The sequence below is a fragment of the Melanerpes formicivorus genome, unplaced genomic scaffold, assembly GCF_026170545.1.
Source record: "Melanerpes formicivorus ecotype bairdi unplaced genomic scaffold, bMelFor1.0.p_v2 SCAF_1, whole genome shotgun sequence".
Classification (NCBI taxonomy): domain Eukaryota; kingdom Metazoa; phylum Chordata; class Aves; order Piciformes; family Picidae; genus Melanerpes; species Melanerpes formicivorus.
The window spans coordinates 5,106,864-5,126,664 of NW_027142353.1; the positions used below are offsets into that span (position 1 = coordinate 5,106,864).

Consider the following 19,801-nt stretch of genomic DNA (forward strand, 5'->3'; position numbering starts at 1 on the left):
GTAGCCGCGGAGCTGTGTTTATGTAGTGCGGCCGCACCTCCCGGTAGGCGTGGGAGACTGGCGGGAGGCAGAGCCGAGCGCACGGGGAGGGGAAGGGGATGGCTCTGCACTGACGCAGGGTTCCCCATCGTCGTCGTGTATCCTCTTGTATCCCTTATCCTGCATGCCCAGCTGCGGCGGGGACCCTCAGCCTGCCCCGTGCTTCCTCTCCGGGAACGGGCACCACGGTGTGTGACCGGCCAGAGTTAAATTCTGGGGGAGCTGCGAGAGTGCCCTGACCACCTCCACCCCGGCAGTCCTCCGGGCTTCATTTCGCTCCCCGGCTTCTCCAAGACGTATTTTCTGAGTCAAGACCCGCTCTCTGTTTGCCCTGAGGTGCGGAAGCGGGGAAGTGGAGAGACGCCTCTGCCCCCCGAAGGAGCTATGCTGTGCCCTTGCTAATCTTTCTAAGGCTCGTCCAAACCCTCGCCAAGCGAGACCTTCGATGAAATAACTGTGTCCCTTCCCTCCTGTCGCCTTCACAGGAGAAAAGGCGAGTGTACGGTGCCGCCCGCACTTGCCTCACTAGGGTCCCCTGCCCGTTTCTGGGCTTGCAAGAGACTCACGCTGTGCAGGCTTTTTAACACCGGTAAAGGCCCCGTGAAAACCTCCCGCCGATCCAGACCCCTGTGGGGAGACTGGACGGGAGCCTCAGCGCTCCCCGTCAGGTGTCACCGAGAGTGCCGTGCCGGAGGAATGTTCCGGCGATAGCGCCGAGAGGGACCTCGGGACCCCCCATGGCTTAAACGGCACTTTACTGTGAGCACTTGGCTTCTCGCGTCCGTGTGACTGTATGTGTGATTGGGTGCCCTTACGGCTCAGGTTTAGTTTGGTTCACGGGATCTACGTAAAACATAAGCACTTACTTAAAATGCATTGCAGCAAGCATTTAAATTATGTTGCAGGATTTTGCTTGAATTTCATCGCCATTTCTGTTTCTCTTTGTAAGTACAGAGCCGCTGCTTAGTTGCTCCTCAGTTGTTCTCCTCTGGGAGTTCAAGTGTGGTTTCTTCCTCAAGAGAGAAGCTGAAAAGGCAGAAAGGTCTGAGAAGTGTTAAGGCAACAGTCTTCCTTTATAGTGGCTACCGTGTTGCAAACGCCCTCATGCAGTGGGCCATGCAGAAGAAATCAGAAGATGAAGAGGTAGGGGGCAAGAAGTCCTTCAGAAATTGAGAAATGAGGGAGGAAGGAAAGGCAAGTTAGTTCTCAAGAAGCAAGCTGTTTGCCCAACAGAAGAGGAGGAAGAAGAGGGGAAGTTGAGAAACAGAAGTTTTGAAAAAGGAATAGATTGTGAAGAATGATGTGCCAAGGGAGAGTTTACAGTAAGATATTGTGGTCTGAGGAAGATGGAGTGGCCTTGGAGCACCGGCCACTTGGAAGTTACAGGTGTATCATCTGAACAAGACTAAGAGTAGGGTGGAAAAGATGTGGAACATTATTCCTTGTAGGAAAGCCTGCTGCCAGGACTTTGACCCCGAAGTATTTTCATCTGTGGGAGCAAAATGGCAACATAGCTTAATCCGACGTTTTGCTGACATTTTGCAACAAACAGCTTGTTTTCCTTCTTCTTCCTTTTTTTTTTTCCCTTTCATTTGAGTAGTAGAAGAGAAGTGAAAACACTTCTGAAAGATGTGGGGGGAAATAAAATAAGCCTGAATACAGACATAGGAGTTTGTCACTATAGGGAAAAAAAAAAAAAGGAAATAATGTGACTTATCTGCTAGCACACAGGGTGTCTTTGTTTTCTTCTATTATACTATTTTAAGGTAAATTCACCAGACTAAAAGCACATGAATTTTTCACATGGTGGTTTGCTGGTGACAGTTTCGTGGAGTTACTTTTACCTTTCTGTCTCTTAATGCGGCATCTCCCCCCCACATCACCCTGCTCCTGGCCATACTTAGCAAGAAGCCACCTCAAGATCCTCCCACAGAATCGTATTTTAAACTCTGCTTCACTAGTGTGGGCTCTCTGTGGAGAGCACTGTGATTAAATTGTGCACCCAGAGGATGAGATCATGTAATGCTCCTGCGGGTGCTTATTCATAGCTGATAGAAGATTTTGTACTTACCATCAGGTGAGTCTTACAAATGCTCCTCCCCCTCCCCCTAAAAAAAAAAAAGGGATGTTTAATTCATCTGTTAATAAAACTTAATTGTTCTGTCATTAGGTGAGTATTAATGTAGCTTAACAGAAATAGTACTAACATATTTATTAACTTCAGCTTTTTATTTGCCTTGAGCTTTGTTAGCTTTGAGTCCAGATTTCATTAGACCTGAGCTTACTGTATCTTCCAGCTCACATTTTCAGAGGTTTCACAGGTTAGTAAATTACAATGCTCCTTCAGACACTGGCACTCCAGATCTTTACTTCCACCTGCCCATCATCTAGTGGGAAGCCAGATGAGAAGGACTCGCCATGTTCATATGCAGCACCATATAATGTCCAAAGCTATGCACATTATAGGGGGTGGAAGGGGGTACAGCTGTAATACACACCTCATTTAGGCCACTGTCCCAGATCTTTCTTCAGAGGTAAAACCAGACCATCCCACTACAATGTCCTATGTGCCAGTGTGCAAGCTGACTCCTGATTTGGCTTCAAAAAGGGAGCAAGGAGCCTTCTCATGGGAAGATATTGTTCATACAGCCTGTTCAACAGCCCTGGACAAAGACCCAGCTTGCAGTGTTTGTGTCTGAGATAGCTGTCATTTTCTGGGCTTAAAAACATTACCAGCACTGAAATATCTGGTCTGAAGCAACATCTCTTCAGAAGAATTATCTTCTCTGAGTGTCTCACTGCTGCTTTATGCAGGATACTTTTCCTGTCTGCAAGGCTTTGGTTATTGTAACTTCCTTCTTTAAAAGGTTTTTTTCCTCTTTTCTCAGAACATTCAAGTTTGGGGTTTTTTTCCTCCATTTCTTATCTTTCTTTCTTTTTCATTTGGCTGTTTCTTTCCAGTGAGGAAAATTGGACTTCATCTGGGAGCATTACAATGGGTAAATATATCAACTGGTTTTGCTTACATGTCAGTCACTGGGTTGCATAACAGTCATAATCTCAGTGGTTTATTCTTATTTTGTGTGGGAAGCAGTGAAATATTAGTACGTGTAACACTCAAGGCTGCCACAGAACGTCTCGTAAGGCATGCACAAGCACACACCCCCCACACACCCCCCGTAAGGGACTCTAAATATTAAATATGGTCTAATGGACAGTCTAGGCTATATGACAGTAAATGTATGGTTTAATTTCTTTGACTCTGCAGTACCATGACATTTCTGAATGTTTCCTCCTTCCGGTAAGACCGTCACATTTCAGTGTTTGCTACTAGTTGTCTCCCAGAACTAGCTGAATGTTTGGTGCATGCTGCCTTACTCTGATGGGATCAAACATATTTTCTTCTTTTAATGTTTTGGGACGTTTACATCGGGTTGCGGGTGTTTAAAAAATGAATGAACCCCTATTTCGTATTTTGGGTAGCACACCCACAGGTGGTCCATCTTTATTCCAGAGTGGTTTCCTTCACAAACCGTAGGGGAAGGGTAACACCTAGTGGGAGTAACTCCACACTGCAACTACGAAAGGGAAAGGGTCCCGGGGTATCCTCGAATAAAGAATAAAACTATTGTTTTTCAGTCACAAAATGTAGATAACAATTATATTACTATATTCAGCTGCTTTGTGAGAAATTTCAGAAAGCAGTAACACGTTTAATCCCTGCTCTTTATTAGAATAAACTTTAGAATAAACCAAACCAGGTTGGAAGAGACCTTCAAGATCATCGCGTCCAACCCATCAACCAATCCAACCCACCCAAACAGCTAACCCATGGCACCAAGCACCCCATCAAGTCTCCTTCTGAACACCTTCAATGACGGCGACTCCACCACCTCCCCGGGCAACCCATTCCATAGCACAATCACTCTTTCTGATCTCTGATCTGAGTGGTGGATTCATCATTTGTTCTTTCAGTCTGTATTGTGAACAAGGGGAGGTTTAGACTCGAGGTGAGGAGAAAGTTCTTCACCCAGTGAGTTGTTCATCATTGGAATGGGCTGCCCAGGGAGGTGGTGGAGTCACCGTCCCTGGAGGCATTCAAGAGGGGATTGGACATAGCACTTGGTGCCATGGTCTAGTCATGAGGTCTGTGTTGATAGGTTGGACTCGATGATCCTTGAGGTCTCTTCCAACCTTAGTTATACTGTGATACTGTGTGAAACAGTAAAATGCCTAATTAGATGTAACCGGATTTTTAAATTATTAATAATGAATTCAGTGATGTATTTAACCTCTTGCATAAAACCAAGAGAAGGAGTTAGTGATCTAAACTGAACTGGAGGCTCAATTATACCGATTTAAGTTTCACAATCTTGTTTAGAACACGCAGGGCAAAGAGTATGGTTAATCACACAGCAGAGTTTAGTGCCTAAAACTTGGGAATTCTTTGCATTTCTGGGACTTGCATGTTCTCTAAAGTGTGTGCAGTTCTGTAGGCTTAACTTTGACTCTCAATGAATGGCTATAACATGAAATCTTTTGTATGTCTGAATCATTGCTCAGGATGCAGGTGCTTCCTCCCACTCTACCAATGAAATTAGTTTAGATCCTTCTTTTCGTTTACCAACTTCCGTCCACCATATTCCCTTTCTTAAGGGGACATCCTCAACCGGTGACATAGGCTCAGCCTCATACTCAAAACTGATACCAAATAATGTTGCCAAAAACTTGAATTGTGCAATATTCCACCCACAGACAGAAGAACTCGACACCTCCTAAAAGGAGTGCTCGCTTTGTCTCTGCAAACTTGGTCTCACAGTCTGTATATAACTGGACAACACAAATTCATAAATTTCCATATTTCATATAAATTGTCTTTCATTAACTGAAATTATCTGTTCATAGAGACCTTTATTTGTTTATACATTTGCATACACAGTTGAATGTGCCCAGCTGGAACTGCACATACTAGAAAGTCCAGCTACTATGAAAACACTTGTGGGCAAGCATGGAAGATATTGAAGAATCATAAAATAATTCAGGTTGGAAGTGACCTCAGGAGGTGACAAAGTGCTCAAGCAGTGTGATACAGACATAACTTTAAATAATTTTTCAGGGCAATGCTCTGCAGAGTGGAGAGAGGGAAGGATGAAAGGAGGACAAGCATTAGTTGTGTATTCCATGTCCTTGGCCAACACAGAGCTACAGAGTGTGCCTGAGAGACATAATGAAGCAAGCAATCGGTGAAGTTTGGATCTGTATTAATTTCCTTCAAGCGCTTCTTCAAAAATTGGAAGACAAAAATGTCAATGTCATGGTGACATGTAGGTTGTTTCTGTCTCAGTAAAGAAAAGCGTGAAGGGAGGTGTCTTCCACAAATATCTTGAGCATCCCTGAACATGGAGGACACGAGAAAAGAGGCTATGCACCTTAAGCTGAAGGTGGAAGTACTTCCAGCAGCTTCTTTTCAGGTGATACTCAGGAAAATGTGATGCTTAATTTCTTCTTTCCCTGCTTTGCTTAATTATCAGGAAGTTACAGCATTCCCTGATACCAAAACAGCAGAGGAGAGCTATGTCATTTTATAATATGTAGTGTGTGGTATTTCACATGCATAACATGTGAAGTCTTTCTCCTGTGCTAAATCAGTCATAACCCCTATGGAGCAGTTTTGAATCAGGCTTCTTCTTGTGAGCCTTGGCTTTCTGAAATTAATCTTTCGTATCTCTGTGAAACATTTCATTCACGTCTTCAAATCTTCCCTTGGCAGTTTTCTTATCTGTGAATAAATAGCATTCTGACCTAGATTCTACCACAGCAATGACAGAAAGACGAACAGACTTTTGCAGACGTGAATGAAAACTGCATCAATCTTCTTCATTAGCCATCAACATGGATCAACAGCCTCACACTATCTCCTAGATTTTGACAGTATGAGGATTCAGCAAAAGAGCTTCTCCTAACAGGGAAAATGCAACTCATCTAGCTAATTAGGATATCAAAACCATCCTCTACTTCTACTTCTTATGAGCCTGCCTTCCTGTAGTGTCAGTCAGGCTTCAACATTGGTTTTCATGGGGCAAAAGAACATTGGGGTTTTGGAGGGACCTGCAATCACAAGAGCATTGTTTTGTAAAGGAGCAAGTTAAAGATTGCACCTAAGCCAGTTCCTCTGAGAAGATAATCATAAGGGTGGGTAACATTCCTAGGGAGGAATTCTATCCAAAAGAAAATGCCTTTAAATAACATTTTCAAAATGTACAGGTCTTGATTATACCCTTTTCTTCAAAAACAAAACAAAAAAAAAAAAAGGGGGGGGGGGGGGAACCCAAACCCACTGAAGTTTAAAAAAAAAAGTAAATTATTTCAAAGTGTACTTACAAAATTATCTTTTTTGGTGATTCTTCAAAGGTCAAGTAGCTAGTGATTATGACATTGGTGGTTGTGTGTTTAGCTGTGATTACTGGAGGTATGCTGTTTATTAATCCAGCACTCTTCAAAATCATGCCTGTGGTTAAGTGACTAGTAATTAATGCATTTGCTTTTGCTTTGTGCCACTGTGTGCCAATGCCAGCTGTGCTTAACCAATGTTAGCACATTAACATTCTATTCTAGTCTATTAAAATAGAAAAATTAAATGTAATCACTCATTTTGACAGCCTCAAAAACTGAATCTTCTGGTTTGATCTCTTTGCATCTTTCTTTCTGTTTAAATCATAGTATCATAGAATCAGTCAGGGTTGGAAGGTGTGAGAGACTAATAAGTTTGTCTCTCTTGGTGTACTCAACAAAGATAAAATCACTTGCTGTTTGCCCAGACAATATGTATTGGGCAGAGCCACTAAGGACTCTTGGAAGGTGCAAAGATAACATTGCTCACTGGGCCACAGCTGGCCTACAACAATGACCCAGCCATTCACGCCTTCAGGGCAAGACAATCTCCACCCATCAAGTACCCTGGGCAGGGTGACACAATGGTTTTTACCACCTGTTTCCTGATGTGTAAGGAATGTGGGGGGATTGTCTGGATGGAGACGGGGGGAGACGGAGATATCCCCCCCTCCATCCAAAATCTTGCCCAAACACACAGCAATACACAGAAAGATTTCCGGGGAAACGATACCTGGATATTTACCTAAGGATTATTTCCTGCCACTGGAATTCCTGAGGGACAATATTTGAATACATACCTAAGGACTAAAAACTGTATAAAAGACTGGAGCAACTACTGGTTTGGAGAGAGAAACAGAGGAGGGAAACAGAGGAGAAAACGGGGAGAAAAACGGAGATGAAGGAAAACACAGGAGACGGACCATGCCGCTGAGAAGGGAAAGCCGGGACAATGCTGCTCCAGAGAAAAGAGGCTGCCCAGAGGACCACAGCTCCAGCCAAAGCCTCAGCACCCTTTCTCTACAGACCCAGGCTGCCCAGAGGAGCCTCAGCACCGTTCCTGTACCAACCCAACATCTCCCCAGAGGATCTCAGCTCTTCTCCAGCAAAAGCCTCAGCACCGTTTCTCTACAGACCCAACATCTCCTGCAGCACCTTTCCTCCACAGACTTTAACTGTCTTGGGGGGGATGAGGGGTGTGGTAATATAATTCCTTTCCTCTTCTCTCTCTCTTCTCTCTCTCCCTCTCTATTCTCTCCCTCTCCCCTTCTTATGTCCACTTTATTTATGTAATAAATAGTCTAGCTGTTGATACTTTGGCCTCGTTTGTGCCTCTAATTTCACAACACGGGAATGTTCTAAAAGAACTTGAGTCTCTCTCCCTCTCGGACCGAGACAGAAGGGACCACGAGGATCGTCTAGTTCCAACCCCCCTGCCATGGGCAGGGACACCCCACACTAGATCAGGCTGGACAGAGCCTCATCCAGCCAGGGCTTAAACACCTCCAGGGACAGCGCCCCAACCACCTCCCTGGACAACCCATTCCAGGGCTTCACCACTCTCATGGCGAAGAACTTCCTCCTCATGTCCAGCCTGAATCTCCCCACCTCCAGCTTCATTCCATTCCCCCTAGTCCTATCACTACCTGAGATCCTGAGAAGCCTTCTTGTAGGCCCCCTTCAGATACTGGAAGGCTACATTTAGGTCACCTCAGAGTCACCTTTTCTCCAGACTGAACTCTTTCAGTCTGTCCTCATAGGAGAGGTGCTCCAGCCCTTGGATCATCCTTGTGGCCCTTCTCTGGACACGTTCCAGCACGTCCATATCCCTCTTGTAATAGGGGCTCCAGAACTGGACGCAGTACTCCAGGTGGGGTCTCACCAGAGCTGAGTAGAGGGGGAGAATCACCTCCCTTGACCTGCTGGCCACACTTCTCTTGATGAAGCCCAGGATCATCTTTAAGTTCTATGTTTACTGGAAGAAATACCAAAATTCTTACCAGGGATGCTTACAGCACCTGTAAAAGTATAAAAGGAGTGAAAGCCGTTAGATGACAACCCACAGCAGGCACTTCAGTATATAAAAAGACAAATTATTGTTTTACTACCTTAGCTATGTGATTACCTAAGAAGACCATGCTTGCACTATTTTTTTTTTCCTCTGCTGAGATCTAAGCTCATGTACTCAGTGGCAGAACTGACCATATGGTGTCAAACCCTACTTGTTTCACAGTCCTTGTAGACTAATGAGTGATAGAGTAAACTGTCAAGGCATGAACAGCTTTACAACACTTGTACAGTGTTTCACAGTTCTGTGCTGAAGGATGTTTTGAATACAGTAGAGGTTGTTCTACCTTTCTGCTGGGCTCTGCAATTACATAATCTGTCCACCAAACTTCATTGTCTCTTGGCACAGACCTAAATGAAATTAATGAAGTCTCAGTATTCACCTTTCCACCTGGAAGATGAAAAGCAATGGATATACACATAAAAAGAGAGAATCTTTATTGGTAGGATATTCAAACTTGGGTTTTTTTTGGCCTCAGAGCACAGACCCTCCTACAGGGTGGGTGCAGCTCCACAAGCTCTTAGCTTTTTCAGGCATCCTGGAAAAAAATCCATTCTGTCAGGACTTTGCCAAAGTACTTATCTCTGAAGGCTATAACTAGGGTTCATGCCAGGGGGACATCTGTGAATGAAGGCTGTAATTAGATACTCTTAGCTTCTGCAGGCACCATATCTCAGCTGTGCAACCCTTGCCAGAATGAGATGCTGGACCTCCTATTCACTGATAGCCTCTCTGACCTGCCACATAAACTAATGTGTCATGAAGAATTAATTTCTTTTCACTTACTTGGTGGGGGAAATAATTTGCTGCCTAACTGACAAAAAAACTCTGCCCAGGGAGAGAAATAGCAGAAGTTAGGGTCTGCTTGGGCTGAAGCTGTTTGCCAGGAGATTCCCTTCAGCTCTAATCCTCAGCAGTGTTTCCAGAACTTCTATCCATTATCCATTGTGTAACACAACTTGACTTTCTGTTTCAATTGTGCCAAGGTCAAAGAAACTTGACATAAACTTTACCAGATGTAGCTGATGGCTCCCCAGCTTCCCAATCTTCCATGCCAATGAGGTTACTGCCCAAAGTAATAAAAAGCAGCTGCTTCTTAACTGTAAAGGAAAATAGATTTGCTGCAGTTCATCTGGAGGTGAGTTTGGTATGGTTGTCTTCATTCTTAGAAAAGTTCATTGTATGTATTTTGCTCTTTACTTGGAGAGGCTAAAATAGGGTTAAATCAATGTTTCTAGAAATTTCTGAAGGTGCTTTCCTGTTTCAAGTGTTTACACAGAGGGATTACCACTCTGCTTCTTAGAGATTTCCTGTAAAATATTATCTGTCTACAATATCTGGAGGTTTCAGTCATGCATGTAAATGTAAATAGCACATTCTTACTAAAAATGAGCATGCTGACAGTATAAATATTTCAGAGTCTGTCAGAACATTTAAGATATATCTGCAATGAAAAATGTGTGGGTTCAATTTAAGGAAGTTTTAATGAAGCAAAATTCTGAATTAATAGACATATCACAAGCACTTAATTCCAGCACTCCTCGGGCTCTTTAAGCCCCTCAAAATACAGGAATTAGATTTTTTAAAGATCTCTTTTTGTATACCTGCAAGCTGTTGATAAAGATTATTTACTAATTGCATATGAACGAAGCAGAGAAATTGTTTCCTGTATCTGCAACAAGACAGTTGTAGAAGTATATACCATAAAAGTTTTGCTAGACTGAAAAGAGATATTCCCATACAAATTAAATTGTTTATCACAGTATCACAGTATCACCAAGGTTGGAAGAGGCCTCAAAGATCATTGAGTCCAACCTGTCACCACAGACCTCATGACTAGACCATGGCACCAAGTGCCACGTCCAATCCCCTCTTGAACACCTCCAGGGACAGTGACTCCACCACCTCCCTGAGCAGCATATGCCAATGGCGAACAACTCAGTGAAGAACTTTCTCCTCACCTCGAGCCTAAACTGCCCCTGGCACAGCTTGAGACTGTGTCCTCTTGTTTGGGTGCTGGTTGCTAGAGAGAAGAAACCAACCCCTTATTTTCACTTTTTCATTTTTTTATGGGTGTTGTATATGTACAGCTTTCCTGACTGCCTTCCTCAGAAAATGGAAAGCCTTCCTCATTATTGTTCGCATTTTTTAACTGCATGCCGTGAGTCTAGATTCTATCAGAACTAAGTCTCCTGAATAAAATCCTTTCAAATAAAACAAGAAAGAATTAAAAAAAAAAAAAAATCTCTTTATCTCAAGAAGGTTAAATCATATAGAAAAAGGTTGAGATTATAGGATGTATCTCAGCAAAGCAGGAGCTTATCTGAAACGCAGGAGATAAGCATAAGACCTGCAGTCATAGTGACAAAAAAGGCTTCTGGAATAAGAAAAGATCTATTTGTAAGTCAAGACACTGTGACTGACAGCCTAGAAAACAGAAAGAAAAGAAAAAAGATAGCCAAGCATGCATTAGGTTTATTAAGACAGAGGGGAAAAATGAAATATATACCTAATGGAAAAAAGACCCAAACCAGCCAACCAACAGCAAAAAACCACCCCTCAAAAAAAAAAACAACGAAAAAACCCAAAACCAACCAACCAAACAAAACCCCCAAACCAACCCAGGATGATTATTTCTGTATTTTATGTGTCCTAAGTCCGTATCTTCAGCATTTTCTTTAGAAGAGTACAATAGTAATTTAGTCAGGTTTTTAATGCTCTGTATTGGTAATAAATGTGGCTATTCAGACCTGTCTGGTTGTGGAGTTACTTTAAATAGTAAAATACTTACCAGTAACCTGTCCAGGTGACCTCCCTTCTTAACCACTCAGTCCCTGTCTTCCAATTAAAGCTGAGGACAGCTGTTTGCTGTTCCTGGTTTTCTTGTTTAAATTGTTTAAATTGTTACATGTTCCCACTGGTGAGATATCTGTTCCACAACTGAATATTTCAAACCAGTAAATAGGTTTTATTAATATTTTCCACTGGGTTTTTTTATGATTAATAAAGTTATTAATATTTTAGGTAATCATTCTGCCTATGGAATATTAATAGCCTCCTTATGATCATAACAGCTATACAATGTAAAAACATTTAACTATTTAGTATTAGTAACTAATTGCCCACAGGAACTCTACAGAAGTGTGTTTGGTATATTCCAGCAGTACATATTCAATGTACAGGTTGGGAAACACCAAGATAAACTCATCTATATATATTGTAATGACTGACGCTCTTCCCAATTAGTTTTTCTGTGTTTCATGTAATTTATTCTTCTGCATAACTTTTTGCCCCTTACACTGCACAAAAATTGTGTGTTTTCTCTGTGAAGAATAAAATGTGGTTTGCTAATCTCAGCTGATTATTGCCAGTAAACTCACTGAGCACTTAAATGCCACAGATCATACCAGATTGAAGTAATGCCTGGTTTGTTCCATTCACTAGCCCTGCATCTTGAGTATTCTTGCAGGATTTAAACAATTCCTCTTCTATAAAATACTCTGGAGTACATAGGCTAGGTTCTATAAGAACATTTAGGACACTCTAAAGATTCTTGACTTGAAAACAGAAAGCTAGTTTCATAGTATCAGTCAGGGTTGGAAGGGACCGCAAGGATCATCTAATTCCAACCCCCCTGCCATGGGCAGGGACACTCCACACTAGATCAGGCTGGCCAGAGCCTCATCCAGCCTGGGCTTAAACACCTCCAGGGACAGGACCTCAACCACTTCCCTGGACAACCCATTCCAGGGCTTCACCACTCTGATGGTGAAGAACTTCCTCCTCACCTCCAGCCTGAATCTCCCCACCTCCAGCTTCATTCCATTCCCCCTAGTCCTATCACTACCGCTAGTTAGCAGTCTTAACCACACAATTCCAATTTACATTAATTAGAACTGTTTGGCTACAGGTTGGATTATTATAGGTCCCTTCAAAGCGAAATACTCTATTTTCCTCTGATTTGATTGTCTCAACCCTTGTTATTATGCAAATCATAAATGCATCCATACTTCTGAAATATTGCTGCACAGGAAAGCGTAAATAATTTAATTCATTCATCCCTACCCCTAAGGCACATACATCTATCATTTGAACTAGTTAGACAGTAGGTAGGTTTGTGCTCTTTCAAGATGCTGTATCAGAGACGTAATATACTGGTACAGGCACAGGAAATCTGGATATTCTTTGTCTGCTTATACTGCATGAATAAGCAAATATGTACTCATTTAATTAGTAATTTTTTTCTTGACTTCTGCTTTCCATTCTTGTTAAGTTTGAACTTCTATAGTAGCTTACTACCTCAAGTTATATTTCTGATTATTTCTTGATTATTTGTGTGCTTGTGTGTCATGTGTTTTAACTAGTGTGGGAGGATCATATTGAATGTCATAATTTCTGTGAAGATTCGTAGTCCTTTTCTTTAGAAAGGACTCTGAGTGCTTTGATTGGGCAAACCTTCTAGACTGGTGCATTCAAATGAGGACTTGTTCAAATACAAACCAGCTGAGAAATGCCAGGCGTGTGGCTGTCCAGAAGGCAATGCTATTCATCCCTTTGTCACAGCTAAATATCACATCTGCCTGTGGAAATATTCCTTTACTCCACTTTGGTTCAACCCACAAGTGTTAGAAGTTAACCTATTTGAATTTGCAGGTGGTGCAGAGGCAAGAAATATGTTGGCACACAATTGTCTTGGGCGGCCACCTTCTGACATTCCAAGGAGTTTCCCAGGAATAAATAAAAATCACTACAGACACCAGCAGACAGGGCTCTGGTTCAGGAATTAGAATGATGTATGAGGGAGGGACAAAAGAATGGGCTTACAAAGCAGTATTAATATATCTTGGGTAGTGAAGCAGGAGGCAGCCTGACTTGATATGCAAAGATGATCCCAATTCAAGGCATTAGAAGACAACATATTGAGCAGGTTGTCATGCCACGCTGTGTGCCAAGTGCTAGTTTTAATGTGAAAGGCAGTTTTCTTTAGAATCTAGCACAACCAAGTGGTGATCCAAGAGACTGGAAGCTTTATCGTGGTTTGTTTTGGGTTTTGTTTGTTGCTTGGGGATTTTTTTGTGGTTTTGTTTTTTTGTTTGTGGTTGTTTTGTTTTTTTCTGGTGAAATCCATATGCAAATGTAAATCTAGATCCTGACATTTTGGCCTCTTGGTGGCACAGGTCACCCGTCAGGATTCACTCAGTATGTATGACTGACCGTATTGTATGCATGCCTTTCCCTATAGACTTCTTTATTTCATCTAAGCATTTCCTGGGGGAAGATCTGAAATTTAATTGAAGTGACTTTCCTCCAAAATTTGCATAGGCATTGTTGTAAGAAAAAAATCACCACCTCTTTGGGAGTTTCTGGCAACCTTTGCAACTCAGTAGTTAAATCACGAAAGTCATATCAAATTCTTTAATAAATTGTCATCAAAACCTTCAGGGTCACAAGTGTAGATATTAAAACCCAGTACAGTTTCTTTAGCATTGACTTTGTAGTGACCTTACTTTTCACTAGTTAGGTCAGCTGTGACTTAATTAACCTGGATGAACCACCTCTTTTGCTAGCCACAAACATCAGTGCCCCACTTCCACAAAGCTTTGGAGCAATAGTAGAAGCTATTATCTTCTCCCAATGAGGTGCTATTTTAGCACTATGAATGTTGTGATAATCTCTATCATGATCTTAAAATAGTAACTAGGTACATTTCTGGTAGCGCTTGTTAAGGACAAGACTTCTAAGATTCTGGCTAACAATTTCAGCTATATAGGACAGATGATGTAGCAAAAATGTAAATACATGCATTATCACTTTTAGGCCATGCATCTTAATGTTATTTTGAACTTAGTTTTCTTGAGTGTTCTTCTGTTATCACTGTTGTCTGTTGTCCATCATGCCTCTAAGGACAGCGCATTTAATATAAAGCCCTTGTTGGAATAGAATAGAATAGACCAGGTTGGAAGAGATCTTCAAGATCATCATGTCCAACCCATCATCCAACCCACCTAATCGACTAAACCATGGCACCAAGCACCCTCTCAAGTCTTCTCCTAAACACCTTCAATGGTGGCGACTCCACCACCTCCCCGGGCAGCCCATTCCAATGGGCAATCACTCTCTTCATCAAGAATTTCTTCCTAACATCCAGCCTAAACCTCCCCTGGTGCAGCCTGAGACTGTGTCCTCTTGTTCTGGTGCTGGCTGCCTGGGAGAAGAGACCAGCCCCCGCCTGTCTACAACCTCCCTTCAGGTAGTTGTAGAGAGCAAGAAGGTCTCCCCTGAGCCTCCTCTTCTCCAGGCTAAGTAATCCCAGCTCTCTCAGCCTCTCCTCATAGAGCTTGGGTTCCAAACCCCTCACCAACTTTGTTGCCCTTCTCTGGACACGCTCCAGCAAGTCAACATCCTTCCTAAACTGAGGGGCCCAGAACTGGACACAGGACTCAAGGTGTGGCCTAACCAGTGCCGAGTACAGGGGCAGAATGACTTCCCTGCTCCTGCTGGCTACACTGTTCCTGGCCAGGATGCCATTGGCCCTCTTGGCCACCTGGGCACACTGCAGGCTCATGTTCAGGCTGCTATCAACCAGCTACCCCAGGTCCCTTTCTGCCTGGCCTCTCTCCAGCCACTCTGACCCCAGCCTGTAGCTGCTAATTATCTACAGTTTCAGTAAAATTCTTACATAAGTCTTTACACTGAAGTAGCCAAAGATAACAGCATCAGCAGGGGTGGCAAGATGGATTATTTTGGTTTTGGAACTGTCACAGGACCATCATGGTAGCTTATTTTACTCCGTGACAACTTGCAAAGGACAAAGTTGGTATTTGATTTTATGGTAGTAACACTTTTAAATTATTTTTGAACATTTACTTTTAGAGTAAATGTATTTTTACAGTACACACCAACACACTAACTTTTACCAACCAGGCTTTGGTTCCCTTGGTGAGAGGGAGTGCCATGTCCCTGAGAGCAGCAGGTGGCAGTGCTGTCTCTGCTCGCTCTTCTTAAGACGCTGCATTAGCACACTTCTAATAAGCCATTTCATGAAGAACATTCAGGTTCCTTCAAACAGGTGCCCTTCTGCTTGTGGGCAGTACTAGATAACCTCATCAGGGTGGTGTGAACTTGCTGTCCCAACTGTGAATTCTGTGTGGCATTCTTCTGAATCACACATGTGGCATTTGCTCCAGTGTGGCAGTTTTAGGCTGATGCCTGGAAAACCTTTCCACAGACTGAGCAGAAAGTGATTGAATATAAATAAATGACCACTGGATGCAAAAGAAAAATAACGATAATGTCTAAATAATCCCATTGGTCTGATAACTAATGTTGAGTTAGCTGCATAAACTAACTCTTTCTCTTTTTGGCTTACTTTGCTCTAGCTGATACTAGCTGGTGGCTTTTGCTCAGCTGCTGCTGACCTTGGCTGCATTCTTGTTGAGGCTAAGTAGTAACAAGGTACTCTCTGCTCTTCTCACTCTCTTTTCCCTTGTACAGCGGCAGGGAAGGGAGTTGAGAGGGGGATGCTGCTGGTAACCTCCCGTATGTTGTCCAGGGGGGTTGTTGTGTTGTTTATACATTGTAAATACGTGTAAATATTGTATATTTTATACATCTCATTCCATTTCATATTTCTAGATTTTAATTTGCTTGTGAATATAGCTTCATTTGCTTCCAGTGAGCTAGTCTGACAATTTTATTTTGGGGGGGTAATTCTCTTCAATTAGTTGGGGGTAATTTCAACTCACCACACTCCAGGTTTTTTAGCAACGAGTATAGGTGTGTAGGTATATTAGCAAGGACTACAAGTGACTTTTCACTGCTTTTATTTTTAGCCCAAAATTTATTTACCCAAAATTGAATTAAACATACATCTTTGCTGATGCTATTGGCAACCTTCACTGACAGATGCAGTTGCTATCTATTTTCCTAAAGGTTAAAAAAATACAGTAACACTGTTGTCCAAGTGTGACCATTTTAGGCTGTGCCTTTAAGAAAGGGACAGTTGCTGGAACACTCTGGCTGAATGTTTTGAAAACATTCAGATATTCTAAACGAATTTCATTGGTAGATAGGTAAAATGCAACTTTAAATTTTAGTTCAGTTTGAATCTCAGCTAGTTCTGTTCTGTCTCTTTTTCAGCCTGTCTGCTTCTGAGCAACAGCTGCTGGACGGAGTTAACCTTGAGATAACAGATAAGAAAAAATAATTCTTGCATGCGCTTTGAGCTAACAGAATTTCCTCCTTAATAATTACCTTTTCTCTCTCTCTAACCCTTTTGGGAAAAAAGGGAGATAGGAGGAGAGAGGGGGTACAGGGGGGGAAACCCTCTGGCTGGAGGAGGGAGTTTTGTTCTGTATTACATTCTTTGCTGTATATTTCTGTATATATTGTAAATACTGTATATTGTGTATATATTCACTGCATTTCATCCTGCTTGTAAATATAGCTTTAATTAATCTCTGCTTCTCCGACTGAGTTAGCCATGGTTTCTTTGTGTGTGTGGGAGAACTGAACTTTCACCACCACACCAAGTAAAAAAATAATTCCAGAATCAATAAATAGTGGTTGCTTTTATTCCAGCTCTTCTCTCACCAGTAAGTACAGCAGCAGTGTCACTGGCAGAGCTGAACTCTGCTAATGCAATAAAACTACTGCTTCACCACTTAACTAGAAGTCTATCAGGAAAGCCATAGATAGGGTGCCTGGACATGCCTTTGTCTTCTCCAGATCTGTCAACTCTTTTTCCAGTCTGTGTCTCTGAGGTCAAGACAGACCAGCTGGTTTGTGTCTGCTGGCTCAGGAGCAAGTTGTCTTGCAGACAGACCTAACTGAAGTTACCCAGTAAAGAACAAAAAAAACCCCACAAATAATCAAACAACAACAAAAAAAAAAGGGGGGGGGGGGGGGGGGGGGGGCGACCAACCTCCACAAAAAAAATCAAACAAAGAAAGACAACAACAACAAACCCATAACCACCAAGACTGAAGACTAAGCAATAGAGATAATCAGGGATCCAAAATGACAACTCACATCTCAGTAATGGTATGCCAAAGAGGATGTCTGCTACCTGCAGGGGATGGAGTTAGGACTGAAGGAGAAGAGGATCTGGGACAGAGTGACAGGAGCTGCCTTAGCTTGAGACTAATGGGCAAAAGAATGGCTTGTGGCAGATATGGTGGGAGTAAGCCACAAGACCAGACATTCATGATAAGAGTGATGAAGTACATCAAATGGTGTCATCCTTTCTTTTTTACCTTCTAGCTTTTTGCCAATATTTTGAATGACCAAGACAAAACCAGAATCTGTAGGAGCAATAAACATCATCTGTGTGCCCTCTGTTATACCAAGAGGGATCACATAAAGACCTCTGAAGTTCAAGGGAAGTAAGATAGAAAGCATAACAATAAACTGAAAAGTAAAATATTTTTCTTTGAAGAGCTATGTGAATCACTGTGGTCAAGTTTCTGAGTTTTAAGACATGCTAAAACTAGTTGTCTATATAACCATGAAAGCATTTCTGTCAGCTTACTATACAAATATGTATCTGGTTTTGTCTTTAATTTGGTCTCCTCAAATGGGATACCTGAGTTACCTGATGGGCAGTATATTTGATGCAGTGTCACCAGAATAAAGAAAAGCTGAGGCTTTTGTAACCTTGTAAACACATATCTGTCAAACTGAAGATGTTTGGAAGTTTCCCTGGGCTTGGTTATTTTATTTTTTTAATTCCTATAAGTAAGTGTGTCTTTTTGGTTGTATTTTGGTGAATTGCCTGAGGAAATCATTCCTTCCATAAGGGCAGACAGAAATGAGAGAAGGAAATGTGTAGAGAATGTTCATCTAAGGGTTGTTGCCAGGACTGAGAGAGGGGAGATTATTTGTGCATCATTCTGCTTTGGACTCATAAAGTAGATGGGCTGCATCTGGCAATGTGGGAGCAGACTGCATCAGTGCAGATCACCATTAAGGGAGTGAAATTAAATTAAATCATCACACACAGAAGCCTGGAGGAGTTGTAGACACATCTTTGGGATTGTGTTAGCATTTTGTTCTTTCCCATTCCATGTGGAACTGTCCCTTCCCATTGAATTATCTATGTGATAAAAGTACACCTGTCATCAGTCAGGCAGTCACAACCGTGTATCACACCGATGGATCAGGATCACAATGTGTCCCCAAACAAAAAAGCTTCAGAGCAAAAAATACAGGGAGCCCACTGGGGAGAAATAAAGAGTCATATCTAAGATAGAGGAACTGATGATTTTATGATGTCTGCAAACTTCAGCATTCTCACACACAAACAGGAAGAACATGCTAACATTAAAAGGCAGAATGAGGAACAAGTTTAAAAATGAGCTGTGGTACATGTCACAAGAGGTTGTCAGTGCAGCTTTCTGACTGGTTAGTTCACAGAGGCAGTGAAGTCTTTCAAGTTTCCTATCCCTCTCTAATCAGTCCCATTAGAACAAGTAGATCCCAGCTTCAAAGGTAGAAGGGCTCGTCAAAGAAGAAAGCTGCCCGGTCTTCAAACCGTGGATGGCAGCTTTGTGTCCCACAGTGGTGTTCCCCTGTGAGGCTGCACAGCACCGGCAGGGTGGGCGTGGTTACACAGCAAGTTCTGCGCTCAGATTGCTTTGAAGGGCTTACGTGCTCTCCCTAAGTTATTATTGATCCTCACCATTTGACAGGACTTATAAAAACTTGAAAAGATACTCTGTGAAGCATACTTCTTAACTCAATCCCTCACTTGTAAAGTCTGAATTCGTCTGAATCCACAGGCTTGTTCCATTTGAACTGTTTTGGCTAGTCCTTTAGATAAAGTTTTATGAATGTAATTGACATATTTTATTAAGTGCCTGTTTTATTCCTCCTACAGGGCTTTTCCCAGAACATCCCTACAGCAAAGGGAGTGGAGAGTTTTGTACAGAAAAGCTGTGGTTTGTTTGTCCACAAAACACTTCACTAGAGAACAGCACTAATAACAACATCTCGACTAGGGAGAGAAAAAGGTTAAGTGTATCGCAGTATTTTCCAAATCTGATTCATTGATTCTGCAGTCTATGATTTCTGGAGAAGTTTTATAACTAACTAACTAACTAAGTAAATAAATCTGAATACAGCACATCTCTCTGCTTCATTTTACCTCCAATTTCACATTTTTGCAGCTTGGATATAAACACCACTTATTCATTTTAAAAATAAATGCTGGCTGTTCTGCTGCTGTTATATAAATGAAGTTGTACATCTCAGCGTTGCCATTTCCCAGTTGGTCATCCTACTTCCAGTATTTGCAATTGGACTTCC

General features: G+C 42.1%; 1 long non-coding RNA gene across 1 annotated transcript; it reads left to right on the plus strand.

Moving 5' to 3' along the window:
• The first annotated feature begins 277 nt into the window (after positions 1 to 277).
• On the plus strand, positions 278 to 7,730 carry LOC137449433 (uncharacterized). The gene is made up of 3 exons (XR_010989389.1): positions 278 to 3,038; positions 3,308 to 3,340; positions 5,156 to 7,730. It is a non-coding gene; the product is annotated as an uncharacterized lncRNA (long non-coding RNA).
• Positions 7,731 to 19,801: the final 12,071 nt, after the last annotated feature.